Below are 19574 nucleotides of genomic sequence, written 5' to 3' on the forward strand. Positions count from 1 at the left end.
AGGGAATGGCAATCCACTCCAGGATTCTTGCCTGGAGAATCCCATGGACAGAAGGAGCCTGGAGGGTTACAGTGTATGGGGTTGCAAAGAGTCAGACACGACTGGAGTGACTTAGCACACACACACAAAATGACCCAATCAATATCCTTACTTGAAGATGCCATGTAAACCCCAGATACATCCAAAAAGGTTCCAGGACACATGGGCCAGTCACCAGAGGGAGATGAAATTCTTAGTGAGAATTTCAAAGACAAACATTTTCACACTGCAGATATAAGGGGCACTGGAGGGCTTGCTCCTCCTATAAAGCACTCGCCACTTGTCCTGGCCATTGTGGGGATGGAGGGTGAGAAACACCCACCCAGTGGGAGAAGGAATTTTTGACTCACAAAAGCTTAAATCTAAACTTTAGATTCTGAAGAAATTCCTCTGCCTTTAGATGTGCAACACTCTTGGCCTGATCCCAAGATGGTGACAGCATCCTGGTGTCAATCAATTTTCTACAGATGCCATGAGCTGAATCAGTCTCTATCTACACTTCATTGCCTCAGGATCCCAAATAATCAGTTACCAAAGGTGGGGGAAACAGCAGGTGTTCGTTGCACCTTCCATTATGCTTCATGTTGTGTGGGGACCACCTCCTGTCAAGCTTAAACGTCCCCCATCAGGCCCTAGGTGGCTCTAGTGGTACAGAACCAGCCTGCCAGTGCAGGAGACACAGGAGACATGAGTTCAGTCCCTGGGCTTGGATCCTCTGGATCCTCTGGAGAAGGGCATGGCAGCCCACTCCAGTATTCTTGCCTGGAGAATCCCACGGACCAAGGAGCCTGGGAGCTACAGTCCACAGGATCGCAAAGAGTTGAATACAACCGAAGTGACCTAGCATGCACGCACACACCAGGCCATACAGGGTGCTTGAAATTCCATATGGGTAAGTGGCTATTGTTGGGGCAGAATTACGCCCCCTAAACTCATATGTTGAAGTCCTAATCCCGGTGCTTCAAAATGTGACTGTGTTTGGAGGTACAGTCTTTAAAGACTTAATTGAATTAAAATAAGATCATTAGGGTGAACCCTAATCCTACATGACTGGTGTCCTTTTAAGAGGAAGTTTGGACACAGACCCGTCCAGAGGGAAGGCCATGTGAGGACATAGCAAGAAGGCATCCATCTGCAAGCCAAGGAGAGAGGCCTCAGGAGAAACCCCCCTCGACCTTAGGGTTCTAGCCTCCGGAAAATAAATTTCTGTTGTTTAAGCCACCCTGTCTGTGGTCTTTGTTAAGACAGCCCCAGCAAATGAACACAGAGGCCATCTCCTTTTCTTCTGTCCAACACACCCAGCTGTCTCCTTCCTCCTTTCCCACCCCTCCTTCCCTTGGGCTATTTACTAGCATTCCAAAGTGAGTTATGGGGTGAAGAGGTTGGGAGTGTCTTAATATTTCTAGAGCTGAGGTCGGGAAGACTGAGGGCAGAAAGGGCCTTTTTATCTTCCTCTAAGCTGAGCCGATGCTAAAGGCATTTTGAGGTTACAAGAAGCCAAATTGATAAGCCATGTCCACCTCGGTCAGTGAATAAGCCAGGTTGCTGGGACCCAGCATGCATTTTCCAGAGAAACAAAATTTGTAAAGTCAGGCTGGCTCCCAGGCTAGTCCACAAAAGCCTGTTCAGTCCGTCACAGAACTCCGATTCTCTCTCTCTCTACCCTGGAGAAAGCAGGGTGCAATACTGCCTCCAGACTAATCTTTCAACCCTATAGGAAAACAGGGCCATCCAGCAGGAAGTGAGCGGGCCAGGACGCGCAACTGAAGGGCAGGCTTAGAGGGAAGCAGACGGTGTTACTGGTGGCCAAGGAGGTAAACGGGCCCTTGCTGGCGATCCTGAAGGGGGCTTCTGGGACCTCTCAAGGGCTTTTGAGGCTGAACACTCTTGTTCTTTATTATGTCTAATTTCACTTGAGAACGCAGGTCCCCATTGTATCCTTGCCAGACGGCTGAGCTGATCAGCCGTGATTAGGGCCATTTGTGGGGAAAGAGAGAGCAGGAGTTGGGGAGGGGGGTGATTGCGAACAAGATAGCGGCAGGAAAAGGGCTCCAGGAGGGTAAGTATTGAGAGAGAGGGATTGGTTGATGAATCAGAACTTGGCCTGTGAGCTCAGATTTCCTGCTCCATCCTAGCCAGGGCCCAGGGCCCAGGGCCCAGGGCAGGGCTCCAGAGTCACGTGTTCTGGCATGGATCTTGGTTCTGGCTCTCACTAGCTGGGTGACTTTGAATGAGTGACATTACCTGAGTTTCGGTCACCTCCTCCATGAAAGGGAATTATGATAGTGGCCAGTTTACTGGATTGTTGTGAAGATTCAATATTCACGCAAAGTTCTTGGAAAACGCCTGGTCTCAAGCGCCCTGTAAGGGTTAGTTGTGATGGTAGTTGGTAGGTGGTTGTCCCAACTTTACCATCAGCTTTGGAAGAAGAAGGGGTGTTGAGAAGGAGAGGCAGAGGGGAGGAGAGTGGAAAAGATAGGCTGGGCCAGGAGAGATGCCTCCGTCTCTGTCAGAAAAGGCCACTAGGACTTCCCTGGTGGTGCAGTGGTTAAGAGTCCGCCTTCCAATGCAGGAAACGGGGGTCGAGCCCTGGTTGGGAGCTAAGATTCCACATGCCAAGGAGCAACACATGCAGAGGGGAACCTAAGCCTGTACTAGGCAATTACTGAGTCCACGCGCTGCAACTAAGACCCAACACAGTCAAATAAATAAATTAAATTAACATGGAAAAATGAAGGAAAAGAAAAGGCCACCAAATGCCTGTGCCTCTTGTCTCTGCAGAATGGTTCAGGCCGACTGTGCCTGCACCACCACCCCTGGCTCCCTCTCCTGACCTTGACCCGCCAGTGGCCACCCTATGCCCCATGGAGGAAGGCCTCCATGCCATGGCCTCTCCAAAGTGGGGACAAGGTCAGAGATGTCCCTCTGCAGCTGAAATGCTGAAATCATTCTTGGGGAGCTTGAAGGGGCAGGAGACACGGGACCTGGAAGAAGAGAATTGTGAATTCTCCAAGAGAAGCAGTTCAGAGCCGGAGCCGGTGTTTTCATTCCCATTAATTATTCTTTTAGAGCAGTTTGGGGCTGCTGGAGAGCAAGAAAGAAGGATTCATTTACATTAAAATCAGCCCAGTCCTCCCCCCAAGATTCTTAGCCCGCCTGTAGATGCAGTGGGTGTGAACTGGGGAAGAGGTAGGGGGACAGGGAGCAGGGAGCTGATGCCCAAGCCCCCCGCAAAGGTAGAGCCCTCTCCCCGGGACTGCTCAGAGCCTGCTTCTCACTGAGAGACCTCTACCCAGCAGATGCTGATACATTAAAGGCTGCTGATGGGGACCTGGACTCCAGCTTAATGAGCTTGGCAAAAATGGTTTCTTCCTGGAGAAGCTACTCAAAGAGTCTGGTGGCTTGTCTTCACGCACTGCCTCACTGAGCCCAGGTCCAGCCTGAGCCTGCCTCCTGTCCCCTGCCCCCAAACCCCCGATCTCCCCTGCAAAGTCACACTTCATTTCACATGTATTTTCTGAGGATCACTCTGATCCAACCCAGTGCTTGATGGTCAAGGAAGACTTGGGAGGAGGTGAGAAGCCAAATCCTAGGATTGGAGAGGTCCTGTGAGAAGATCCCTGCAATACTCTAAGTGATGCCCTCGCAGGGGTAGGGAGAAGTCACCAGACGTGGGATCTGGGTACAGCCACCAAGATTTCCTGAGGGACTGGATGCGGAGTGTGGAAGGAAGGGCAGAGCCAAGGGGAGGTGCATGTTTTTGACTTGAACAACCGGAAGGGTAGACTTGCAGTCATGTGGGATGCGGACCACTACAGGAAAAACAGGTTTGGAGTGCGGGAATAATGAGGGGTTTGTTTTTGGACAAGTTGGGTTTCAGATGCCTGAAAGGAGGTCCCTGGAACCCTTGCCTCCAAGCTTGGGAGCCAGGTCAGCCACTTCTATCTCTGCTCACTTCCCAAGGCCTTCAGGGTGTTGGGTGTCAAGGCAGCCAGGGATTACACAGCAGAATCAGGTTTTCTGACTCCTTGTTGAATGCTCCCCCCTCTTCTTCCCTGCCTGGCTTCTCCAAAGAGCCAGGTGTGAGGTGTGGGACCAATGGTTTTCAGTGCCCTTTTCCTTCAGGCTCTCATTCTCCCTCTCCATCATCCCTTCCCAAACCTCCGCTCACGACTACCCTATGGGAAAATGTTCTGTTCCATAAGTCACACTAAAGTGAAGACGGCTGCTAAGAAGGGAACAGCGTTAAGAGGCTACTAAAAGGGGACAATCAATAATAACGATACTAGTAATACTGAGAAAACCATGCTAACAGTCCTAATCCTTACATATCACCTACTGTGTGCCAGGAACTATGATAAGCACTTATATATGTATTTTATGACTTAATCTTGCTCATAACTCTTTGAGGAAACCATCCTTTTTTTTTTTTTTTTTTTGCAGATGAGGAAACTGAGGCACATATCCAGGGTTACACAGAAATAGCAGAGTCAGGATAGCAATGCAAGCAGTTTGGCTCTAGAGCCCTCACTCTGAGCCACCACTGTCTAGCACCTGTCTGCACTATCTTGTCAGTCCTGACGACAGCTCCGCAAGGGCGGCGCTTCATCTCCACTCTACTGGACAGAACACAGATCAGGAGAAAGGCATTCTGCCCAGGGTCACACATCTGGTGCTAGCGGGGCTTCCATAAGGCTGCCAGATAAAATACAGGATGCCAGTTGAATTTTAATATCAGATAAACAAAGAATTTTTTTAGTGCATCGAGCTCAATATTGGCAATCTATTTATATTTTTAAAGTGTTTGTTCTTTATCCCAAATGCAAATTGAACTGGGCATTCTATGCTTTTATTTGCTAAACCTGGCTGCCAGAGCGCCCCAGGAGAATCTGCCTCAGCCAGGATCCACTTTTCCAGTCCCCAGAATGAGCCCCACTCCCCAGACCTCCGAGTCCCGGAAGGATGAAGGAGTTGAGGTGTCCCCCTGGCTGCTCTCAACCGTGACATCCCATCTCCCAGCAGCCCGTAGGCCTCCCGGTGCTCAGCCATCACCAGAAAATCCCTGGGATTACGTTTCAACTGTCTATCCCAGAGCCCATGGATGAGGTGCAGGGCCTCTCTGGGCCCACAGCATCGAAGCCCTAAGCATCAGGCTTAGGAGCTTGCAGCCTGCAGCCCCCAAATGAGAGCGCCTGTTTATCACAGGCAGACGGAAATCGAAACTCGTTTCTCAAGCCAATGCACTGGTGCGGGATCAGGCGCCTGATCTGGGCTGAGTGGCTTTGTGCATTGGACATTTGTCAGCCGTGCTCCCACGCTCAGATAGACACTGTGCATGTGCTGAGGCTGAGAGGAAGGCTTCCCAAATTCCCACTTCAGGGTGAAATAGCACCAAGTTCTCAGCCATTGCTAGCCGCCCACCCCAGCCCCTTGGGCAATAACCAGCTGTGATTTAGAGCACCTACTATATGCAAGAGTTGTGCCAGGCTGTAGGCCATACAAACAAATCCAATAGTCACTCTTTTAACCAAAAGAATCATTGCTCCCATCTCTAGAGTGGGCATGTACTACCTCCCTTGCAAAGAGAAGAACTTTCCATGCATTAAGCTCATTTAACTTACAAACTAAGCTGCAAAGTAAACAGTGTTATCCCCATTGTGCAGATGAGAAAACCAAGGCACAGGAAAGTTAAAGAACATACTTAAGGTCACACGGTTAGAAGTTACTGTCCAGGGACTGAAACCAAGGGCTCTGACTCCAGGTTCAGGATCTCTCCCTACCGTCCTTGACCTCAGTCACAAAACTCTGGGTCTGAGCTACAGGCTCTGCACCCCCAGCGCTCCTGTCCAATGAGCTGGTGGGGCATCGGGAGGTCACTGCGTCCAGACCCCTGCTTCTGCATGAAATGCTACCGCTTAAGGTACTGGGGCAGACGGTGGGGTTAGAAACCATCACCTCATGGGAAGGTCTGGTGGGGGTTTGGGGAGAAACTTGATTTCTGTTTGGGGAGGGAAGGAGGGTCTGCTGAGAGACCCTACTGCATCCCAGCGCTACATATAGTAAGTGCCCTGGAGACCTGTGTTCTCATCTCAGATTCGCTGGTGCCTTTCGGTGTAACCCTGGGAAAGACCTTTCCCTTCTCTGAGCTTCAGCGTGCCCTGTGTAACAGATCTTGGAACTGGCTTGGTCGTTCATGGGTGGCCCCTTCACAACTGGAGCCAGCCCTCCGTCCTGACCTCAGGGTTCCACCACTCTGGGCTTCCCCAGACCAGAGAGAGAGCCTGGTGTGGTTAAAGGGACAGGAGAAAGGCTGGCTGAAGCAAGCTCTCTCCTCCAGGGTCATCTCTAAGACTCAATGACATCTCAGACCTCTTCCTACCCTGAGGATGCAAGCCCCCATCAATAATCCGCATCCGGAATGGATTAGCTAGGCCATGCATCGAGTCCTCGGAGGAGCTCCTATTGCCTTCAGGGAGTCTCCTGGTGTACCCGCCTTGACTCAAGAGGAGTTGAGGTGTCTGCAGGCCTTGTCAGAGGTCCTGCAGACCTGCAGGGTCCGGGTGCATGACCTGCGGAGGTGAGCACCTGTGAGCAGCTGTGGGGGTGTCCTATGTACCCAAGGGCGTGTGCATCTGTGCACACCCGGACCTACGTGTCCACGGTGTGCACACTGGCAGAGGAGCATATGCCACGGATGAGTTTTAAAAGAGCACATTCCCTGCTCCTCGGCCTCCGCTCAGGTCAGCCCGCGCCCCTGGACTCCTCCGGAGATACACCTGGGAACCCGCTTCCCCATTCTGATGGCTCGAGTGTTTCTTGAACCCATGCACGCACACACAGACGCATCTATCCACACGCAGACACAGTTTCCTCCACTCCCTGGCACTGTTTATTTGAATACCGCCTCACATCCTCCATCCTGAGGGCAGAGCTCAAGCAAGGCCACCTCCAGACTCCGCATCCCAAGTCCGCCCAGCACTTAGCACAGCATCTGAACCAGGGCACGCTCAGGTTTGTCCAATGCTCTTGAATTTGACAAACGTGTGTGGGAACGTCCACACGCATGTGCACTAGGGGCGTGGCTGTGCATATGTGAGTCTCCGTGTGCACTCTGGCCCGGGTCCATGGACTCATGGGTTCACACCTGTGTGCTCCTGTCTTTGTGTACCTGTTTGTGGGCTAGTGTCTGCGGCAGGTGTGTGTAGGATGGACATTGGTGCACGCCCACAGAGGCGCATGCGTGTGTATCCACTGGTGTAAATCTATCCATCACCCCCTTAGCCGTCATCAGGCGGATGTTTAGCTAGCACTTTCTATGCACCAGTTACTGTTGCAGCAATGGGAACACAGCAGTGAACAAAGCACAGCCCTCGCCTCTCTCCACGCAGACCACGGTCTGGTGGTCACATGTACACACGGGTGAGTGGGCACGTGCGTTGTCCTAACACACACGCACATGGTAGTGTGTGTATGTGCCTTACCCAGAGGAGGTGGGCATCCTCCCCTGACCTGGTGAGAAAGAAAGAGAACCTTCTCTCCTAGCCCCACTCCATGCCTGGACCAGCTCACCTGTAGGGGGAGGAGACACCAGGTACCAGATGACCTCATAGTCCCCCCTCCCAGCCTGGACCTTGTCCCATCTTGGAGCCACCAGCCCAGGTCAGCCAAGGTGACTCTTCCTTGCTTCTTGGGCTGAGGGGAAGGCCGAGAGATAAACAGGCCCCATGGTGGCCTCCTGAGCTCTTGAAGAAAATGAGGGCAAGGGCAGAGTCACTGCCCTCTCCTGTGTACTCTGATGTCACCATGAGGAGGAGGCGTTAGGAGGAGCTGTTGGCAAAGATGCCGTTTCTCTAGCAAGCTTGATCATGCAGGGGAAGGGAAGAAGGGGCAGGGGGCTGGCCAGCTGAACTTAGCCTGTCTCCAGACCCCGGCTTAGGGCAGATCTGGCTGGCAGCAGAAAGAGAATACAGAATACAAGGAGCCTGGCCTCTAACCTTGGCCATGGCTGTGGCCTTGCTTGCTGTGAGCCTCAGCAGGGCCCCAGCCCACTCTGAGCTGAGCAAGACAGGAGGGCTGGGTGACTTGGAAGGCTGACTTTCAGGGCATCCCCCCTGGATGATTCACACGACCCCAGGATTTGGGCCACAAGGGGTGGGGTGAGGCTGAGTCCAGGCCCTGATGGACACAAACACCCAGAAGGAACAAGAAACTAGGTCAGAAGTTTCAGAAATCCGGCATCTGTCCCAGGGCCTGGCCCAAAGACAAAGCGTCGCCGAGCCTCCGCTCCCGCCAGGCCCCCGCCTGCGTCTCCTCTCCACCCCCAGCTGCATTCAATAATTGATGAAAAGCATTCACACTTACTAGTGGAGAACGCGGAATAGCAAATCTCATAATTGGTAAGGTCCTGATTCTGTGTGTCTCCAGCCAGCCCCACCTCTCCCCTCGCAGAACCACACCCATCAAGGCCGTCCCAAGTCTTAGCCACTCTAAGCGTCAGATCAAAGAGGGCAGGGACTGGCTTGTTCTCACACACCATTCCCGGAGCCCTGAATAAGGGCCTGGCTGACGGGAGGCTCAAGAAACACTGTTGAACAAATAGATGCACGGAACAGCCAACCCTGGATATTCAGGGTAGGGAAATTTCAGATCACTTTAATTTACTTCTTTATACTTTTAAGTCATTTTCATGTTTTCTAAAATGGGCAAGCATGGATTTCATAACCAGAAGCTTCCTCCTTCACCCTACCCCCACCCCCAAGAAAAGCTCCTAGAAACAGAACACAGAATGTCATCATCTCAAGGGCCTGCTCCCCAGACCCCCTCAGCGAGAGGCTGTCTTCCCTTGGGCTTCCTCAGCACCTGGCCAGGTAAGCAGTCCAGGTCACCTGACAAGTTAGGGGCCCAGAGCGTGTTCTCCTGACCCCAGCCCAGGAGGCCTTTCACAGCTCCATCATCACATCTGTCTCAGCTGTTTGCATTTTGTTTTGCTTTAAATGCTTCAGTCCCCACTCACTGGATCTGAGCTCTTGGGTGAATAACTCAAAAATCTCAGTGCCTCAGTTTTCTCATCTTTAAAATGGGAATAATGCCAGTACCTAACCCAGGGAGTGGGTGTGAGAAATAAGCACACAGGGTTAGCACTTAGCAAATTGTTTGTTTGTTTGTTTTAAATTTTTTTTCTTAAGCCCTTCTCACAAGCCAGGCTAAGCACTCTACATGTAAGCACTTAGTCCTTACAGCAACACTCTCCGTGCAGACTTAAGATTGTACCCATTTTACAGATGAGGAACTGGAGGCTCAGACAGCCAAGTCACTTTACCCAAAGTCCTACAGCAAGGAAGCCACAGAAGTGAGATTTGACCCTCAGTCTGGCTCCTGACCTATTGCTCCTAAAGTTTGAAATTCTGATGGATTTTCTAGGACAAGAGGTTTGAGCATGTTTGGGACAAGATGCTATGCCCAGAAGGGAACTGGCAAGAGCAAAAGTCAAGCCTGAGTTCCTTCCCCATCCACAGATTTACCAGTAACAGCAGCTGTGGGATTCCCTGGACTTGAGTTTCTCTTTTCCTCATCAAGACCAGAGTTCAGATCCCCGCATGGATCCTTCCATCCTTCTCTCCATTCATCCCTTCATTCACTTTGATCCCACTGTTATATGGTGAGCAACTACTGCGTACCAGAAAACATTCTAGACACTAGAGATACCGCAACAAACAAGACAGACAAGAAGCCCAGCTCTCTTAGCGTTTGCGTTCCAGTCAGGGAACATAGACAATAACCGTGTTAATGAGTCACTAGACAGGTCAGATGGTGAAGAGATGCTATATTCATGGGCTAAGTAAGGGGTCAGGAAACCCCGGGGTGAGTGTTCTGTTTCCTATCTGCAGTCAGGAAAGACCTCCTGGGTAGGCGACTTCTGGGCAGAGATCTGTAGGAAGTGGGGAGCGAGTCGTGTGCCTGTCTGGGGAAGAGGGTTCCAGGCACGGGGGAAGCCCCCAGTGACCCCTGTTTGCCCATCCTCCACCCCTTTTCCACCCTCCCATTCCCTTGAGAACTCCCCTGAGCCCCAGCTCTGGGAGAGGTCCAAAATGGGGACCTGAGCTCTGGGGCCAGACAGCCCCCAGCTTCCCCACCAGCCACAGGACCCAGGGCTTAACCCCCTGCACCCGCATTCTCAGTTCTATAAAACAAAGAAGTTTGAGAAGTGAAGAAAAGATTAGTAACATACAAAAAAGGGAGGCAAAGAAGTTTCTGATGTAAGCAGGCACCTCTTAGGCTTTGCAGAGCACCTCCAGCCCCAGGTTCCCTGTGCTCACATGGGAGGTATGTGGAGCAGGAATCCTTACCCCTTCAAATGGGGAAACTGAGGCTCAGCCCAAGCATACATTCATGTGAAGTTGGAGACTTCCTCCTAGAGCGAGAGGAAATTTTGCTTCCATGTCATGGACTGAGATTCTGGCTTTCCCGGGCAAGGCCCAGGAGAGCTCAAGGACCCATCCCAGACTTGGGGTTACAAGGAGAAGAGGTTTGGAGCCAGCCTGGCCCTTGTGGGAAGGTCTATGGTACCCAGGGATGGGCTGGATCACAGTCCTTGGTCCACAGGGCCACGAAGGAGCCTTGGATCCTTCCTGTATCCCTCTCTACTCATCACAGCAAGACCACCACATGAATGATGTCTCAGCCTGAGTGTCACCTCCGCAGGGAGGCCTCCTGTGATCTTCCTCTCTGCTGTGAGTTCCTCTAGCTCACCGTGCAACTTCATGCACTTTTCACAGTTTGTAATAATATATTTATTTGGATGGCAACTGGGTTAACAACTGTCTCTCCCACTAGACAGCAAATTCCAAGACCAGACACTGAAGGTTTTAATCTACCAGACCTCCAGCGCCAGGTACATAGGTTTGTTGAATGAGTTGTGGACGGATGCATGAACTGATGGCATCACTGGGATCCTTGGCAAACACATGCAGGGAAAGAGAAGGAAGTGGCTGCCTGCTGTGATGGGAAGTGACCCTGAAGGGCTCCAAGCACAAAAGAGGGGACCAGTCACCAGGAGATACTGATGACACTGTGCATGTGGGGAGAGCCTTAACAGCTTACAAAGTGCTTTCATTGGCATCGTCTCATTTCCTCCTCAACACAGCCTTATAATGTCAATGTTATTATCTCCAGTTTACAGATGAAGACACTAAAGGATGAGAGAGGTAAAGTGAGTTGTCTAAGGTCACACAGCCCGTAAATCTTGTAACTTAACCCTAGCTCTATCTGGCTTCATAAACAATAGCTGTTATCTTCCCAACATAGACTAGCTAAATGTCTACTGCTACCTACATATATTATCTCTAATTCTCGCAACATTCCTTTGCTGCAAGAATAATTTCCCTTTCAAACCTGAGAAACAGAGGTTCAGAGAGGCCATGTGGCTTTTCTGAGGCCACCAGATGAGCAGCCCGGCCCTGCACCAGAGCTCCTTGCCTGCCCCACTGCCTCATCAGCCTCTAAGGAAGGCCCCATCTGGCCCAGGAGGTCTGTGATCCCGGGACCTGTGCTGAGAGGACAGAGTCAGGACTCGGAGGCAGTAGGGCAGCTGATACAAGGGGAGATTCTGGAGTCAGATTGCCTGGATTTACATCCCAGCTCTACCGAGTTCTAGCTGTGCCGTCCACCTTTCTGTCTCCATTCCCTTCTCTGATAAATGAGGGTGACGATGGCACTCCATCTACAGTGGCTGTAAGAATAGCTAGCCCACGTAAAGACTTGAGGGCAGAGCTGATAAATGATGTAAGTGTTAGCAGCAGTGAGTTCAGGTTGGGGCTGGCAGAGTGCTGAGATCAGCACCCCCGGGACTTGGGGGCTGGACAGCGACAAGTTTTCTGCGTCAGCCCAGGACTCTGACCCACACTGAGCCCTCTGTCTCAGGAGAACTCTGATACCCTCCTGTCCTTGGCTGACCAGAGGGGAGGGGCCTGGCCATAGAGTTAGGACAGAATCCCTGACGGCTAAAGCCCAGCGTGGGAAGGCGAAGGGCAGCGTGGACCTTTGTAGCTAACCAAGCTCAGTGTTGTTTAGAGGCCAGGAAAGACTGGGCCCCTCCCAGCTCTGGGGAGTGAATCACAATTGATCTAAGCCAGTCCTGGTAACCCCAGTCACCCTGCTTTGTGACATGTGGTGTAATTCTAGCCAGCAAGTCAATTTGCCAGGGAATTTGAGGAAAAGTCTCCTTGCTCTTAAGAAAAAATGAACAACAGGTCTTCTGCCTCTGGTTGCAGCTGTGTGAAGCTGTGATGCTTGGAGCATTTGCAGCTACTGTATGACCATGAGGGAATGGCCCACTCTGAGGATGGCAGAACCAGGAAAGCGAAAAAAGAATCGTGCCCGCAGGTGGGTGATATTGTTGAGTCACAGAATTAAGCAACCTGCCTCTGGACTTGATAGCACATCTTTTATCTGTTTATGCTTGCATTTGTTGGACACAGCCTATCTCACGAGATAACACATTTTTTATTTGCTTGTACCTGCAGTAGTTGGTTCTTCCTCTGCCAGCTAAGTAAAGCATCTTAACTGACAGCATCTTGGCCTGACCTTCTCTCCTGCCCAGGTCAGTGTGGGTCAGGAACGGAGCCGGATCAGAACAGTGGCCCCTCCTCCACGTCTGAGGGCTTCAGGCAGATGGGAAACCACCCCTCCCCCACTCTCCAAGGTCCTGGACCCAGGAATGAGAGTCCAGGAAAGACACTCCCATGTTGGAGAGGGACTATAGACGTGTTTTTTGTCCAGCTGCCTAGAAGATTCTGATTCTCACCCTTGACTCTCTGGGGACTTGAGGCTCAGAAACCAACCTACTCCAGCCTCCCTGGTCAAGATAAGCTTGAACTGACCGTATCCTGGTGCATGGGGACCAAACAGATGGGAGGGGAGTAGGGGTCACAGTCTGAGCTCAGCATCGTCTGCTGTGGAGAAAGACAAAGCAGGGAGCTGGCCTTGGCCTTGGTCAGAGGGGTGGGCCTGAGAGCCTCAGGCTGCTTCTACTACACTGTAAGAGTAGCTGGCACTCAACAGGGTCCTTTGTAAACTGTAAAGTGCTCACATGTCAAGAGTTCATGGTGACATGACCCTGGTTCCTGACATATGGTGAGTACGTAACAGAGGGTTGTTGGTTCAGTGAGTGAATGAATGAGTGGATGGATGGATAGATGGATGGATAGATGAGGACTAAGGTCATGAATGGATGAATCAATCAGCGAGTCCAGTTGTTATTACCGTTATGGGATGTATTAGTAATTATCCTAAAACTTAGCAGCTTAACCCTCATTTGACAGTTCACAGGTTTTACAGTCCTGGAGCCCAGGCACCACTTACTTGGGTCTCCAGCTCAGGGTCTCTTCTCTTGCCAGCTACAATGGAGGCACATCCGCTGGGCTGCAGTCTTCTCAAGGGAGACCCTGGCCCTGCCTGCTCAGAGGCAGGCCTGGGGAGAACAAAAGGAGAGGGTCTCTACAGGGAAGGGTCGGCACGATGGGCTTGTGCTCACCCCTGCACCATCGCTTCCTTCCCCAGCCTTCTCAGCTCTGCACCCCCAAACTACCCACTGTTCCTGCATCCACCAGCCCCGCACAGAATCCACCGCTGCAGGTCTGGCCTCCACATGAAGCCAGCCCAGTCCCCAGGCATCAGGTGGTGGCAGGGACCTCTCACCGCTCTTCACGTCTTCTAACTAGAGCCAGCTTCATACGCAGATGGCCCATGCAATCATCGGGGCCAGGCTTGGTTTCATGCTCTGCTGCCAGTGTCTTGAAGTTCTTTGATAATTTTTGTTTGGCGCACCATGCGGCCTGTGGGACCTCAGTTCCCTGACCAGGAACCGAACCCTGGCCACGCAGTGAGAGCACTGAGTAATTAGCACCAGCCCTGGGAGGCCCCAGTCATCTCTTACCGAGAGGCTTGTGCTTTCCTTCTGCACCAGGTCCTGAGAAATGCGTCACCATCACTCCCGGGGTGCTCATAGCCATCCTTTGAGATCGTAAGAGTAGAGCCTATAAGGCCCGTTTGCAAGTGAGGAAACTGAGGCCCAAGATGTGATGGCAGAAGAAAGCCAGGATCACACCCCAGTCTCCCCTTCAACCCTTGACTATACTGCAGGCCACGACCTCAGGCCCCAGCTCTGAGCCATGGACATGCTTATCTCGGGAGTCCCTCCGAACTTCCACAGGAGTGCAGGAGAGACACTCCTGGGTGCCTTGACCCCCAGAGCTCCTCTCAGGGCTGGCTCTTTCATCTCTTCTGTTCTGAGGCTAACGAGACTGATGGGGGGAGACCCTAATTCTGAGGGCCCCCGGGGGTGGCCCTGGGGGATAATGGCTCTCAGAGGCTGCCCCCCTTACCACCCACCATCCCCACTACACACCCTCACCCTGCCCCACTGAGTCTCTGCTCTGGTGTCTTTTCCCAGCAGAAAATGTCCCAAACCTGCTCCCTTCTAACCTCTGGGTCCAGGGATGGACCAGAGTCTGCGAGCAACGAGCGAGGGCTGGGAAGGGCCCCTTGGCAGGTGTTGGTGTCTTCCCTGGGACTACATGTAAGAAAAAAATTAGGATTGAGAGTCAGGCAATACTGGATGGAGTTGAATGCTGGCTCTGCCACTAGTCAACTGTGTGACCTTATGCATGTTTTATAACCCCTAGGGGCCTCAATCTCCACATCTATAAAATGGGGGCAATTAAACCTGGTTCTCAGGGTTGTGAAGACAAGCGCAGGGAACACTGGAGAAGAGAGTTCTTTGTAAGTTGCCTTACAAGTTGGAAGAATGATTCAGAACTTCTCCTGCCCACATCAGCTGGGCTGCACCCTCCTCAATGTGCCCAGGGCAGCCAGGGCACCCAGGACACGGCTCTATCCCTGTCCTGAGCAGGTTGGCTGGTTCTGAGTCCACTTCTCCCGTCAGCCTGAGAACATCTGAAGGGCGGGGAGGGTGGCCCCTCGTGCCTGGAGCCCCAGTGCCTGGCCCGAGATTCGGCTCTGAGTTGGCAGTGTGGCACAAGGCTAAGAGGCCACCTTCGAAGCGGATGACCCAAGTGAGCCTCCAACTGGGCTTCTGGCTACCTGCAAGTTGATCTTCACGGGGCGTTAACCTCTCTGAGTGTGCTTCCTTGGTGAATCAGGATGCGCACCCGATTTGCTCCACTGGAGAGTCAAGGAGATGAGATGAGGTGGATGAGGCATGGAAGGGCCTGAGACACTTTCAGGCTCCAGCATGCAGTGCTCATCAGGGTGCCAGATGGGAGCTGGTTAGACAGTTAAGGAACAAGCTTAGGGAGGATGCCTGGAGAAGCACCGGCTGCCAGGTTTACAAAAGCACACGTGTGTGTGCACATGCACACACACACTGGTCCTTACAAAGAGTAGCCCCTTCTTGGGCCTGCACCCCGCCAACAATGTTCCCCACTCCTACCCAGATCAAACCCAACTCTCACCAACAGCTGCTTCCGCACTCCAAGGCCTCTACTCAGCCTCAGGAGAACATGTGAAATATTCTGCCCGTGTGTGCCGCCGGTGGTGGGGCTGTTACTGAGCACCCTCCCACCGATTCCTGGCTGGCAGGGGTGGGGGGAGAGTGCTCAGAACTCCCTGGCTTCCTCAGAAGTCTGTCTGTGTCTGCTGAAGCCCTCGTTCCCTCATGGATGGTGCTCCAAGAGCTGCACTCCCCCCTCCGTGCTCCGGCTGAAGCCCCCGTTCCCTCATGGATGGTGCTCCAAGAGCTGCACTCTCCCCTCCGTGCTCCGCCTCTGCTCCTCCCTTTGCCCCTCTGTCCACCCTCATTCCCGAGCCCTTTCCCTCCTCTCTCATTCCATTTGAGCCCACAGAATCCACTCAGCCTGCTCTCACTTTGAAGGCAGGGAAACTGAGGCACGGGGAAAGGATTCATCATAGCACCTGCCTCAACAGATGGATGTGAGGGTCCGTGGGATGATGGGCAGAAAGAGCACTGGTCTGGCACCTGGCATGGGGCAGTTGGGACAGCTCCTATCCTCCTTCCTGCCACCTCTCCTTCCTTTTTTTCTCCCTCATTCTTCCCCGGGTCTCTCTGTACTCTGTCCCCACCCCCCTCCCACATCCCCGTCTCGCCACCTTGAGGAGCTCCTGGAAGCCCTTCTCAGGATCTCTCACCCCCTTTCTGCCTCATGGTTGCAGAGACCCCCCAGTGCCCACCCAAAACCTGACGCTCCCCAGCGCCATGACTCAGGCCTGGCAGTGGGCAAGGATGAGGTCGGTGACGGGTGGGAGCGTGGACAGTGAGCAGAGAAGCCACCCCGGGGAGGGGGAACTGGCAGCCAGCCCCTCCCGGCCTCCAACCTCTGCGTTCCGAGGCCCGGGACACAGTCAGCCACAGCGCCTCCCATATGAGTAACAGCGCTTTAATTAGGATATTATAGGAAGTGGGGCCCACGGCGGCTTCTGGCGAGAAGTGCCAGCAGCAATTCTGGAGCCGCACGAAGATGGATGGATCGTGTATTACACCCTGCACCGCTGTCTCCCCGCACAGAGCGCACCTCCAAATGAGATTTCGTTCTCCCTGAAGAAAATAATTTGATCTTACTCTCTTTTCTTTTCTTTTCTGTCTCCTGATTGTCAGGGACTGAAAACACTTAACTGGGGTTGGTTCATTGTTTTCAGATTCAATTGGGCCCAAGGAAAAGCGGGGTGGAGGGGGGCGGGGGGCAGGCCTCCAGCAGCCAAGCTGGCCCTTGCTGGCAGGACTCTGCATGCAGATCCGCCTCTGTCATGACCACAGTATTGACACTAGCCAACATTTCTCAAACACTTATATGTATTCATTCACCCATTTGATTCTCACACAACTCTCAGAGTAGTTGTATTAATACCCCATTGTGACAATTGCTCCTTGGCTGGAACGCTATGACAAACTTAGTGTGTTAAAAAGCAAAGACATTCGTTTGCCAACAAAGGTCCATATAGTCAAGGCTATGGTCTTTCCAGTGGTCATGTACGGATGTGAGAGGGGGACAGTAAAGAAGGCACAGCACCAAAGAACTGATGCTTTCAAACTGTGGTGTTGGAGAAGACTCCTGACAGTCCCTTGGAAAGTAAGGAGATCAAATCAGTCAATCTGAAAGGAAATCATTCCTGAATATTCATTGGAAGGACTGATGCTGAAGCTGAAGCTCCAATACTTTGGCCACTTGATGGGAACAGTTGACTCATTGGAAAAGACCCTGATGCTGGGAAAGATTGAAGGCAGAAGAAGAAGAGGGCAACAGAGGATGAGATGGTTGGATGGCATTACCGATTCAATGGACATGAGCTTGTACGAACTCCAGGAGATGGTGAGGGACAGGGAAGCCTGGCGTGCTGCAGTCCAAGGGGTCACGAAGAGTCAGACAGGACTTGGCGCCTGAACACCAACAGCATCATGCAGATAAGGAAATTGAGACCCAGAGAGGTTGGTAACATTCCACAGGTCACACAGCTGCTGACCGGGGAAGCCAGGATGAAACCCAGGGAGTCTGGGCTTATTCATCTATTACTCAACACTGTTTGAGTTCTCAGAAAATGGTCAGTGTATTCTGAGCAGAGATGAGGCCTGGGACCTCGGTTTCCTCATCTTTAAAATGAAAATAATAACATCTGGCTATCGCAAGAGTTCCCAGGAGAGAAAAGAAGTGGAAAATAATCCCACAGGGAATGTGAACTGGATGTCAGGAAAGTTGTCAGCCGCAAAGGAAAGAGAAATACAGCCTGGCTGTAGAAGGAAGAAGCCAGAGGTGGCCCCATGCCTCATGCCCCCCAAACACTAGGCATATACCTTGTGTGAGCCACATACCCCTCAGGCAAGAGAGGGACAGAGAGCTGGGCAGAGCTGGGGCTGTGGTCCCACCCACCCACCCCTCAATCCCACAGGGACTTTTTCCTGCCAGCCAGCAGCAGATCTCCTCTTCCTCAGGCCCCTCTAGCCCACACTGACTGTGCCCACCAGGCCCCCACCCTGCGGTCTCTCTCACTCCCACTTCCTGTGCCCTGCGCTCCACCTGGCTAAGTCTCTGCCTGCTCTTGGCCCACACGTGCCTTTCACACCTCTGCTGCTAATTCAAGCTGTCCCTCGCCTGGTGTTCCCTCCCCACCAGCTTCTTCAAAGTCCCCAGATTCAAGGCCACCTTTTTCCTAACACAAGAGGGAGAGATGATTTGGAGGGAGTTAAGGGGAGGTGGCCCCAACCAGGAGCTGGAAATCCTGGCTTCTCACCACTGACTTGCCAGGAGGCCTGGGGCCAGCCCTGCTTCTCTCTGAGCCTCAGTTTCCTCATCTGTATATTGGAGTCTGTGAGGCTTGTGCCATCTAAGCCCCCTCCTTGGATTTGGAGTCTCACTGCAGCCTCCATCCCTGACCTGGGCTCAGGTCCTGTAAACAGACCCTCTGAGGGTTGGAAATGAAGATCTTGTTGCCCTCTGTGGAGTAAGGGTATTGAGGAGGCAGATAGGCCAGTGGTCATGGTGGGAGGAGCCTGGGTTCCAGTCTTGGTTCTGCCTTTGACTTGCTGTGTGACCTTATGCAAACCCCTCACCCTCTCTGGAGCCTCAGGGCTCCAGTGGCATCATGAGGCATCTCTGTGGTCTTTTCCTGCTCTAGAATTCTAAGATCCTGGACTTTTAGCTCTAACCTCTGCCTAGTTACGAGTGGGAAGCTGGGAGTGGGGAGAGATCCAGAAATCTGAGAGGAGGGGGTCCAGAATCCCCTCCCCAAACCCCTCCAGAGCCTGACCCATCTAATCCAGAGGGCAGCATTGGCTAGTCTCAAACCAGGACTGCTAGTTTTGGGGAGGAGCAGCCTCATCACAGGCTCAACACAGTGGCCGATCTCTGGGAGCCAAGCAGCTTCTGGACTCACCATCCTTGTGTCGATGCAGATGTGGTGACACACTCTTTGAAATAGAAAGAAACCCAGCAGGGACCCCCCCCTCCCCCGCCCAAGCCTCACCTTGGCTCCAGGATTTATCGCTTTCATTTTAATAGGTTGATTACTTAGGCAGGTGTTTGAGGCTTCCTTCTCAGCACAGGGTGACCACGGGGTGACCAGACTCCCCCAGGCAACCTTCTGGTGAGCACAGGAGGTTTGGGGTGGGGGGGTGGGGGGTGGTGCAGAGCCAAGCCAGCTTTAATTATATGGCAGCGTGTGCATTAATATCTCAACAATGCTTCTCTCAGAGCAGAGAGCTTTGTTGGGGCTGTGAAAATACAGATCATCTCTGGGCAGCCAGGCAGGATTTATAGCAGACAAGCTACACTCACCTCTCCTGCTCTATTTGCATTCTCTGCCTTATTATTTACCAGTGGGGCATATCTCCTCCTGGAAGGCAAAGCTGTGCTGATGCCGGAGGCTCCTCCCATTCGTTCGTTCAACCGGTGTTCACTGAGCACCTACTAGATGGCAGGCACGGTGCTCAGCACTGAGGTTAAGCAGCAACCAAAGCAGATCCAATCCCTGCCCGTCCGGAGCTTCCTTTCCAGCCAGGGAGACAGAGG

General features: G+C 52.5%; 1 protein-coding gene across 1 annotated transcript in view; it reads right to left on the bottom strand.

Moving 5' to 3' along the window:
- Positions 1–8494, bottom strand: part of LOC133227011 (uncharacterized) — a 42758-nt gene extending 34264 nt beyond the window's left edge. The window contains exon 1 of the transcript XR_009729703.1: positions 8401–8494. The gene's annotated coding sequence lies outside the window, so the exon portion shown is untranslated. The remainder of the gene's footprint in view (positions 1–8400) is intronic.
- Between the last annotated feature and the right edge of the window lie 11080 nt (positions 8495–19574).

The sequence above is a fragment of the Bos javanicus genome, chromosome 15 (genome assembly GCF_032452875.1).
Source record: "Bos javanicus breed banteng chromosome 15, ARS-OSU_banteng_1.0, whole genome shotgun sequence".
NCBI classification, from domain to species: Eukaryota; Metazoa; Chordata; class Mammalia; order Artiodactyla; family Bovidae; genus Bos; species Bos javanicus.